Genomic DNA, 10576 nt, shown 5'->3' with positions numbered 1-10576 from the left:
GGCTTCAAAATGTTTAAAGAAGGGTTGTGTCATCTACATGGCACAGGTGATTTTTGATGAGCCTAAACCGAAGATAGAAGACATCCCCGTCATCTCTGAATACCCAGAAGTTTTCCCAGAAGATCTACCTGGTTTGCCACCAGATAGGCAAGTGGAATTCAGGATCGATATCATCCCTGGAGCAGCACCTGTTGCTAGAGTACCTTACAGGTTAGCACCAACCGAAATGAAGGAGTTAAGGACACAACTGGATGAACTGCTAGCTAAAGGTTTCATCAAACCTAGTTCGTCTCCCTGGGGAGCACCTGTCCTGTTTGTCAAGAAGAAGGACGGATCGATGCGTCTGTGCATCGATTATCGCGAACTTAATAAGGTCACAATAAAGAATAGATATCCTTTGCCGAGGATCAATGATTTGTTCGATCAGTTACAAGGGGCAAGTTATTTCTCGAAGATTGACTTGAGGTCAGGCTACCATCAACTGAAAGTCAAAGATGAAGACGTACATAAAACCGCATTTAGGACTCGTTATGGTCACTATGAGTTCCTAGTGATGCCTTTTGGGCTCACTAATGCACCGGCTGCGTTCATAGATCTCATGAATCGCGTTTGCAAGCCATACCTAGACAAATTCGTCATCGTTTTCATCGACGATATTCTTATCTACTCGAAGAACCGAGCTGACCATGAGAAACACCTTCGCTGTATTCTCAAACTCCTGCATCATGAGAAACTCTATGCCAAATTCTCTAAGTGCGAATTCTGGCTTCGTGAAGTCCAATTTCTAGGACATGTTGTCAGCGAGCGTGGTATACAAGTGGATCCCGCTAATGTAGAAGCTGTCATGAATTGACAAGAGCCAAAGACGCCTACAGAGATTCGTAGTTTCCTGGGGTTAGCAGGATATTACAGGCGTTTCATTGAAAATTTTTCAAGGATTGCTGCGCCCTTAACTTCTTTGACCAAGAAGAAAGTAAAGTTCGTTTGGGGCCCTAAGCAGCAAGAGTCCTTTGATATTCTGAAGCAAAAGTTGAGCAACGCTCCTGTACTAACATTGCCTGAAGGTACCGAAGAATTCGTAGTTTACTGCGACGCATCACACACTGGCATGGGATGCGTACTTATGCAGAAAGGCAAGGTTATTGCCTATGCTTCAAGACAGTTAAAGGTGCATGAAAAGAATTACACCACCCATGACTTGGAGTTGGGTGCCGTTGTGTTCGCACTAAAACTGTGGAGGCATTATCTGTATGGTATCAAGTTTGTGATCTATTCGGATCATAAGAGCCTTCAACATCTGTTTAATCAGAAGGAATTAAACATAAGGCAGTACCATTGGATGGAGACTTTAAATGATTATGATTGTGAAATCAGATATCATCCCGGCAAGGCGAATGTAGTCGCTGATGCCCTGAGTCGGAAGGAAAGGGTGAAACCCATCCGAATCAATGCCAAGAGCATTGAAGTGAAGAATAATTTGATTGAAAGGTTGTTAGCTGCACAGAGGGAAGCTGTGTTGGAAGCTAACTATCCTAAAGAAAAGCTAGGAGTAACTGAGGAGAAGTTAACTCTTAGCAAGGACGGAATTTTACAATTAAATGGACGAATATGGGTTCCAATTTATGGAGGACTACGAGATGTTATCCTCCGGGAAGCCCATAGTTCCAAATATTCTGTTCACCCTGGAGCTGATAAGATGTATCAAGATCTAAAGGCAAATTATTAGTGGATAGGCTTGAAAAAGTCTGTAGCCGCTTATGTAGCCAAATGTTTGACTTGTGCGCAAGTGAAAGCTGAGCATCAAAAGCCGTCAGGCTTGCTACAACAGCGTGAACTTCCCGAATGGAAGTGGGAATGTGTAACTATGGATTTTATTACCAAGTTACCCAAGACGAGGAAAGGAAATGATACAATATGGGTTATAGTTGATAGACTGACTAAGTCAGCACATTTCTTACCCATCAAGGAGACTTATAGCTCCGACATGTTGGCCCAGTTATACGTTGATAAGATTGTAGCCTTGCATGGCATACCTGTGTCTATTATCTCTGACAGAGATACTAGATACACGTCGCATTTCTGGAAAAGTTTCCAGCAATCTCTGGGCACACGTTTGAATTTTAGTACGGCTTACCATCCTCAGACAGACGGTCAGAGTGAGCGTACTATTCAAATGTTGGAAGACATGCTACGTGCATGTGCTATCGATTTGGGTGGTAGTTGGGATAAGAACCTACCATTAATCGAATTCTCCTACAACAATAGCTACCATACCAGCATTAAGGTTGCGCCCTTCGAGGCATTATACGGTAGAAAATGTAGATCACCCGTTTGTTGGGCGGAAGTTGGAGATGTCCAATTATCAGGACCAGAGATAGTCTTCGAGATGACGGACAAGATTGTCCAGATTCGAGACCGTCTCAAAGCTGCCCGAGATAGGCAGAAAAGTTACGCAGATCCAAAGCGTAAAGATTTTCACTTCGAGGTAGGTGAAAAAGTGTTGCTTAAAGTATCACCCTGGAAGGGGGTGATGCGTTTCGGCAAGAAGGGCAAACTAAGCCCGAGATACATAGGACCTTTCGAGGTTATCGAACGTGTCGGGTCAGTTGCCTATGTCAAACTTACCGGAGGGGCTCAATGGAATCCACAATGTGTTCCACATCTGCAATCTAAAGAAGTGCTTCGCTGATGAATCACTGGTAATACCACATACAGATGTGCATATAGATGAGAGCTTAAAGTTTGTGGAGAAACCTTTGTCGATTGAAGATCGACGGATAAAGAAGCTTCGAAGGAAGCATGTACCTATTGTTAAGGTCAAATGGGATGCCTGTAGAGGTCCCGAATTCACGTGGGAGGTTGAAGCCACGATGAAAGAAAAATACCCTTATTTATTTCAGTAAATCTCGGGTCGAGATTTATTTTAAGGGGGTGAGGATGTAACACCTCGAAATTTTGTGTCCAATAATGTGTTGACACATGTCATGAGTTTACACGTGGTATTAAATACTAAATAAATGACTAGAGTTGACAAACCTTGAAAGTATGTAAATTCGAGGATTAGAAATGTCAACGAGGGGTAAATATACTGTATAGTAACCCTAAATGATGCTCGTACCTTCAAACGAATAAATCATGGATCGTACGGAGCGAAACGCGGGAGAACGTGAGAGATTACAAGCTACAGTGGTTAATTGTGTCAACATGTTTAATTTATACCTCTGAGTGACCCTTTGACGAACCCGAGGCTTTGTAACAGTAAAATACGCTCACTAGAATATACGATATAAATTTCGCGGAGTTCCGTTTTAAAACAAGAAAGTTATGATCAAATTCGTATCCGAGGGGTTAAAAGCGTCAACAATAAAAGTTAAGGCTTTTCGGATAGTAATTAAACTAACCGGGGACTTAACAATGCGGGTAAAAGTCACGAGGCCCTTAATTGTAAATAATCGAGGGCCAAATCGCAAAGTTACCCCTTCAAAACCGAAAGGTCAGGTTAATCATTACAAAAGATATGAAAATCTTGAAAAACAAGTCCAATGCGGGCCGCGTTAGAGATATGCATGATTTAATGCGGGCCGCGCGCCACCTGCAGATTCGTTTTCTGACTTAAGGATTAAGGCGGCCCGCGTCTGAGTTGTTTGAATCCTAAAGCGGGCCGCGTGGGAGTCCCAGATGCAGAAAGTTTGGACAGATTCAATGTTTGAGCTTGTAAACGTTCATTGATGCATTAATTGAAGCATGGGCGCCCTCTACATGTCCCCTAACACTATAGGACACCTGCTGATCATCCATGAACCATTGTAGAGTGAGTTGTAATGATCCTATGCCAAAATTTTCACTATAAAAGGCAATGCATTGCACCAATGTGAAACAAACCTCAAACCTGCCTTCTAGTTCATCTCTGGAGCTCTCAAGCATTCTTCTAACATCCCTAGTCGTGCACCAAGCTTCTGTAAGTTGCCTAACCCTTTGTGGTTTCGTTTTTCCATATTTTTAGCTTAAAAGTCAATCCGTCGTAATTAACGATTGACTTTGCGATAAATCACAAATGGTCCAGTGGTTTGTCGAATCAAAGGTAGTTATATGTTGGTAATCATGTGGGCTTTAAACCCCTAAAAGGGCACCCTCTGATTCCCACTCTAACTAGTCCGAATGTCGAGTCAAACGTGCTTAGAAAAAGTCAACAGAAATGCTATTTTGCGATTTCATGCATAACCAGTAATGTAGATGGTGTGTAATCTGTTTAAACACTCATAAAACATGATAATAAGTATATTAACTAGTCTAAGCTTGTTTGATCCGACCATTTACTGTTTTGACCCGGTTCGGAGCCGAAAGTCGCAAAACTTTGACTTTTGCTTTGACTTCAGTTCTGACCCGTTAAAGTATGATTTAGATATGCCTTAGGACTCTCTTAGGACCAGGTTACATGATGGTATAACCCTCTGTGACCGGTTCGTTGTTTGTCCGAGTCTTTTACACCTTTCCGTTAAATGCTTAATAGTTGACCATAACGCCCTTTTCAATTTAAAACGAGAATTTCGGACATGTGAAAGGACCATAACCTTAGTTACTGATTTCTAAACATGTCCCTAAAATTTCACGTCAATCCGAGGTCCAGAATAGGAGTTATGCTAAATAGCGCAAATTACGGAAACTTTAGTAATTAAATAGCGTAATTAGCATAACGCCTATCTAAACCCAGATTTTGACATCAAACCTTTTACACACTGATGTAAAATAATATTTTGGGATTTTTAAAGATGTTTAATTATTTTTAACCTGCTCATAACCTACGGTTATGGCAACGGTTCAGTAAATACCGAACATACCCTTTTCGGCCATAACTTGAGTTCTACAAGGTCTTTTGACCCGATTCCAATTGCTACTGATTTTAAATAATAAATAAAGTATTTTGGCTTTATAAACTGTTCGGGAAACACAGATTTCCTGTAGAACTCAGAAACCTCTTTATAAATCTTTAAAACGACCGAAATACCCCTACGGGGCATAAAATGAACTTAAACTCGTTACGAGCATTATGGAAGGTATCCTACTGATACCACAACCTCTTTAAAGCATATTGATGTGCGTGAAGTGTAGTATTATTTTTTATATATATTTAAGCCCTTTTTACACTTTTAGCCAAGTTTTAAATTTATAAAACACGATATTTACTAACACTAAACACACATATGGGCAAGTGCACCCATCGTGGACGTAGTATAGTGTTGGTAAGATACCGAGGTCGTCCAAGGACACAAGAGCTTTTAGTACCGGTTTATCCTCAACGTCTAATCAAATCAAAAAGGTTAGAAAAATGTTTTAAACTAAGAAAAGTAAAAACTAACTAAATGCTGAAAAATAAAAATAAAATAAAAACAGATAGACAAGATGAATCACTTGGATCCGACACGTGTATTAGTATAACCTTTGATTATTTTCGCACTTTTGCACTTGTTTAAGAGATTATCTTAGTTATTGTAGTAGGCCCCTCTTTTGAAGGCGACGTTACCCTCAACCCAGTAGTTTGAGTCAGCAAGGATACAATCCTAAAGGGTCGGATTATTGAAAGATAATGAATTAAGTTATTAATGCAAATTATGGTAGGCCCCGCTTTTGGCGGTGACGTTACCCTCGGCTAAGTAGTCTGAGTCAGCAGGGATACAGTCCTAAATAGCCGGGTTATAGTATTAATAGTAGTTAACTTATGAGGGGGTCAAAGAGTTTGGATCCCCGCCATCCAATACCTATGGGCATTGAAGGAGATCCTACTAAATTTGACCCAGGTCCCAAGCAGGACCTCTAAACGCTGAACAAGGGCAAGACCCTTACCAAACCGTTCTCTTAACCCCCGACCAGGTAGCCAACATATCTCCATATAGACCGTGGAGATATGAATGGTGAAAATCTTTTATTTTATATAGACAGTAAAATAATGCCAAGACACCACGGACAAACGATAAGGAAAGATCACCTTCAACATAAGTAACTAGTTATTAAAGTCATTAATACAAAACCAAATAAAAAGTGCAAAAGATTAAAAATAAAAAGTATTATACTAAACACTTGTCTTCACCAAGTGATGTAAGAGACTTAGGCAAACATGGTCTTGATTGTCAAGAACTCTTACGATCAATCTTGGATCCCGAGACGACTCACACACTCTACGATGGACAATGGATGATGGTGGTGGATGATGGTGTTATGGTGGTGGTGGGTGGTGGATGAGGTGTGAGAGAGGTGGTGTGCCAAGGGATGAGAGAGAATGAAGCCAAGCTCCTCTATTTATAGGCTGAACAGAAGGCTGGACACGGCCCCGTGTCCGCTGGACACGGCCCCGTGCCCGTCTGACATTCTCTCACTTCATTAATTGTAATTGCGAATTACAATTAATGCGCCTGCTGTACTTTCACCACGCCCCCGTGCTCGCTGGACACGGCTCCGTGGTGGGCAATGGAAGCTTCTACTAGTTTGTCTTTTCTGCTGCTTCCTGGGCACGCCCCCGTGTTCGCTGGACACGGGGCGTGTTCAGACTCTGTTTCTTCTCCTTTGCCTTGGGAGATGCCGTTGAGGGTCCGGGCAGTCCACTTTTGTTCCTTTTCTTGTATTTTATGGTAGAATTAGTTGTCTTTTTTGCTTCTTTTGTGATTTTGAGCTCATTTCATCCTGAAAATACAAAAGGAAGACAAAAACACTCTTTTTCCAACATTAGTACTTAAAAAGGGTTAGTTTTATGCCTTAATTGATGTGATTTATATGTTGCATTTTACACACATCAAATACCCCCACACTTGAACTTTTGCTTGTCCTCAAGCAAAACTCTTTAAATGTGGCTTACACTCCCAAATGGAATAGGTAGAAGAGAAGTTTTTTAGCTTGTCCTAGAGTGTCGGGAATCCAAGGTTTTTATAGGTTTTATTTTTATTTATTTACAATCCTATTCGTTATGATTTATTTTGAACTTTTCATAAGATGAATTACTTATTTGGGCATAGCATGCCTTATTAAAATTCCATTTATATACAAGTTCACATACCTCACGGGAGATCACTCAACACTCGGCCGAAGGTGTATATTTTAGTGAATCACTCGAGAGCGGCACGGAACTTACGTCTTCCATAGGCTTGCCAAGCAATCAATCCTCCTCTTTTTTAACTTTTTACCTTTGTAAGTATCAAGAGGACTTTTTGGGTGAAGGCTTGGGTTTAAAGGTGGGTGGTTGGTTAGTGGTTAGTAAAAAGGGCGAAAATCATAACAAGCGTCGGTTTTCGTGAAGTACCATGTTTTTAGTGACTTTTTTATTTTGAAGTATTTCTCCAAACAAGCTTTTATAGCTTTTGTTTGTTTTTAACTTCATCATCATCATTTTTTTTTTTTGATCGTCACATAAAAAGGTGATGTTTACGAAAAAGCGGACTTGTTACTAAAAAAAAATAAATAAAAAGGTTTTTGGTGGGTAAAAAGGGTTTTGGGGTAATGAAATGAAAGGTTTAGGCTCAAAGGGGCTATCTAGGGGGATTTTGGGTAGGTAAAAAAAATGAAAAATAATGGTTTTGAAAGAAAAAATGGTTAGTCCTAATGCCTCCATCATTTACTTACTTGGGTTTAAGTTGGTAAGGACCGGGAATGTATCGTCGTGGCAAGTTCTAGATTTGTAAGGACCGAGCGGCTATTCACACAAGAAACGAAAAATGAGCATTTAATCTAAATATGTGTATTTTTATGCTCAATAAAGGCTCAAAACTCACTTTTGTGGGAATGGGTTTTTAATGTGACCAAGCATATATAACCGAATTTTAAACTAGACTTGTTATACCGTTTCATAATTTTCTTATGTTGGTTCCTTTTTTATCACGACGCTATCGGTTGTAAACTTGTAAAAATATAACCTTTTTAGAACTTGTTATTCCCAACTTAAACTAAGACAAGTAAATAAAAAAAATGAAAAAGTTTTTGAAAAAATTTGGGGTGTTTAGCGGTTCCAATAGAGTTTTGTGTAAGGCTTGTGTTTAGGATTTTGCAAAATTTCAAGGTTTTAGCATCCCCCCCACACTTAAATTACACATTGTCCTCAATGTGTCCAAAAATAATGTTTTTGGTTGATTAGAATGTATAAAAGTGGGTTAAAAAGCAAAGATTTATGTTACTGGCATCCTGGACACGGCCCCGTGTTCACCGGGCACGGCCCCGTGGTCAAGTGCCAGTAACAAAAATTACAGAATTGAAACAGAAGCCTGGACACGGGGGCGTGTCCGCTGAACACGGCCCGTGTCCAGTTACCTGAACTGGGTGATTTTCTACAGGGGCTCAGCACGGGGCCGTGTTGGTTGGGCACGGCCCGTGTTGAGCCTTCTGTGATGGAGATTTTTGTCGGGTTGCTGTGTTCTTCGTGCATGGTTCCATTTTTCTCGTTCCCTTTTTCATCCATTACCACCATGAGTGTGTTTTATTCTGCAAAAACTAAAAGATTAAACTAAACTAAACTAAGGATAGATCCGCGGAATGCCTCCGTGGTGCGCCACGTTTATAAGGGTCCTTGGCTAGACCCGATTCCCGGTTATATATCTTCTGAGTGGAGTGCCTTGCTTCCCAAGTTACACCGTCGGAGAGCGGCATCCAAGCTTGAATCAATAACCTTCATGTAATTGACTGGGTCGTCGTCCTCTATTTTCTTCCCAACTCCGAACTTCACCTCATCGTCCCCATACCTCAAAGTTAGTGTCCCGTCATTCATGTCTACCACTGCTTGTGCTGTGGCAAGGAAGGGTCTCCCTAGGATAAGGGGGACCTCGGTGTCTTCCTCCATGTCGAGTATGACAAAGTCAACTGGATAAACGAATCTGCTTACCCTTACCAAGACATTCTCGATGACACCTTGTGGGAACTTGACTGATCGATCAGCGAGTTGTATGCTTATTTTTGTAGGGCTCGTGGTTCCCAAGCCAAGCCTTTTGAACATTGATGAGGGCATGAGGTAAATGCTAGCCCCTAAGTCGGCCAAGGCATTGCGAACGGGTGATTCCCCTATTGAGCATGGAATCGTGAAACTTCCGGGATCGATTTTCTTTTGGGGTAGTTTATTGAGTACGAGGGCAGAGCATTCTTCGCCTAAATTAACTAATTGCAAATTTTCAATTTTCTTTTTATGTGTAAGGAAGTCCCTCATAAATTTAGAATATTTGGGCATTTGGGTTAGGACTTCGATAAAAGGAATATTGACATGCAACTGTTTTAACAGACTTTCGAATTTTGCGAACTGCTCATTGGTCTTTTGACGAATTAACCTACCGGGGTACGGAACTCGAGGAGCCTTGGTAGGCTCTGGTGATGGGGGAGAGTTCTTTTCTTGCAGATGTGTTGGCATTGTTTCTTCCGTTGGTGGAGGTACTTCTGCAGGCCCCACGGTGCGGTTTCGTAGTGTGATGAGGTGAACTTGCGCCTTTGGGTTTGTTTCGGTATTGCTAGGTAATGCGCCTTGCGATCTCTCGGAAAAATTTTGTGCTAGTTGATTTATTTGTTTTTCTATGTTTTGAATGCTATCTTGTTGATTCCTAAAATTAGATTCTAATTGTAGAAATCTCTCCGAGTTTTTCTTATCAGTGTCGGAGACGAGGCGAGATATAGTATCTTCGAGCCTTTCTCGTCCACCTTGTTGTTGAGTGAAATTTTGTGACTCATTTCTTGATTGCTGAAAGTTTGTTCGTTGGGTTTGTTGGTTACTACTATTGCCGGTTTCCCTCCAACCAAGGTTTGGGTGGTTTCGCCATCCTTGGTTGTAAGTTCCCGTTGGAGGACCCGACGGCCTAGGTCTATTATCAATGTAGTTTACCATTTCTTGCTGATCGTCCGTTTCTTTCATGCAACTCCAATTTTCATGTGACCCACCACACCCTTCACAAGCCATAACCGAGACTGTTTTTGTCATTTCTAATTTTTTTATTTTTGAAGAAAGGGCCTCGATTTGGGCTTGTAAAGAGGTGCTTTCGTCGACCTTATGGGCGCCCGGGGCGATAGACTTATTTCCCCGGGGAGTGTGCCATTGAAAATTGGTTTGAGCAATTTCCTCAATCTGATTATATATTTCGTGTGGGCATCGATTACCTAAAAGTCCCCCGGAGCTAGAATCAAGTGTCTGCCTAGTGTGTGGCAACAATCCATTGTAGAAAGTGGATACTTGTTGCCATATTGCGAGGCCGTGATGGGGACACTTGCGTAATAGCTCCTTGAACCTTTCCCATGTTTCATATAAGGATTCCCCGTCCTCTTGTGAGTATGTATTAATTTCAGCCATTAATTTAGCAGTTTTAGAAGGAGGGAAATACTTATATAGAAACTTTTGGGCTAGTTCATCCCAGGTGTTTACCGATCCAGCTGGGAGGGTGTTGAGCCAAGCTTTCGCTCGGTCTTTTAGTGAGAATGGAAACATACGGAGGCGGATGGCGTCGTTTGATGCTCCATTGATCCGAAAGGTATCACATATTTCTAAGAAATTAGTTATATGTAGATGAGGATCCTCGTCCGCAAGCCCGTGGAAGGTTGCGGAGTTTTGGAGCATTTGTATCAAATG

General features: G+C 41.3%; 1 non-coding gene across 1 annotated transcript; it reads left to right on the top strand.

Annotated features, from left to right (window-relative positions):
* Nucleotides 1–10199: 10199 nt before the first annotated feature.
* Nucleotides 10200–10306, top strand: LOC118484477. Its single transcript, XR_004873588.1, has one exon. It is a non-coding gene; the product is annotated as a small nucleolar RNA R71 (small nucleolar RNA).
* Nucleotides 10307–10576: the final 270 nt, after the last annotated feature.

This window comes from Helianthus annuus, chromosome 11, assembly GCF_002127325.2.
Source record: "Helianthus annuus cultivar XRQ/B chromosome 11, HanXRQr2.0-SUNRISE, whole genome shotgun sequence".
NCBI classification, from domain to species: domain Eukaryota; kingdom Viridiplantae; phylum Streptophyta; class Magnoliopsida; order Asterales; family Asteraceae; genus Helianthus; species Helianthus annuus.
Note: the sequence above shows the minus strand (reverse complement) of the source record. Positions and strands in the feature narration are given on the sequence as shown.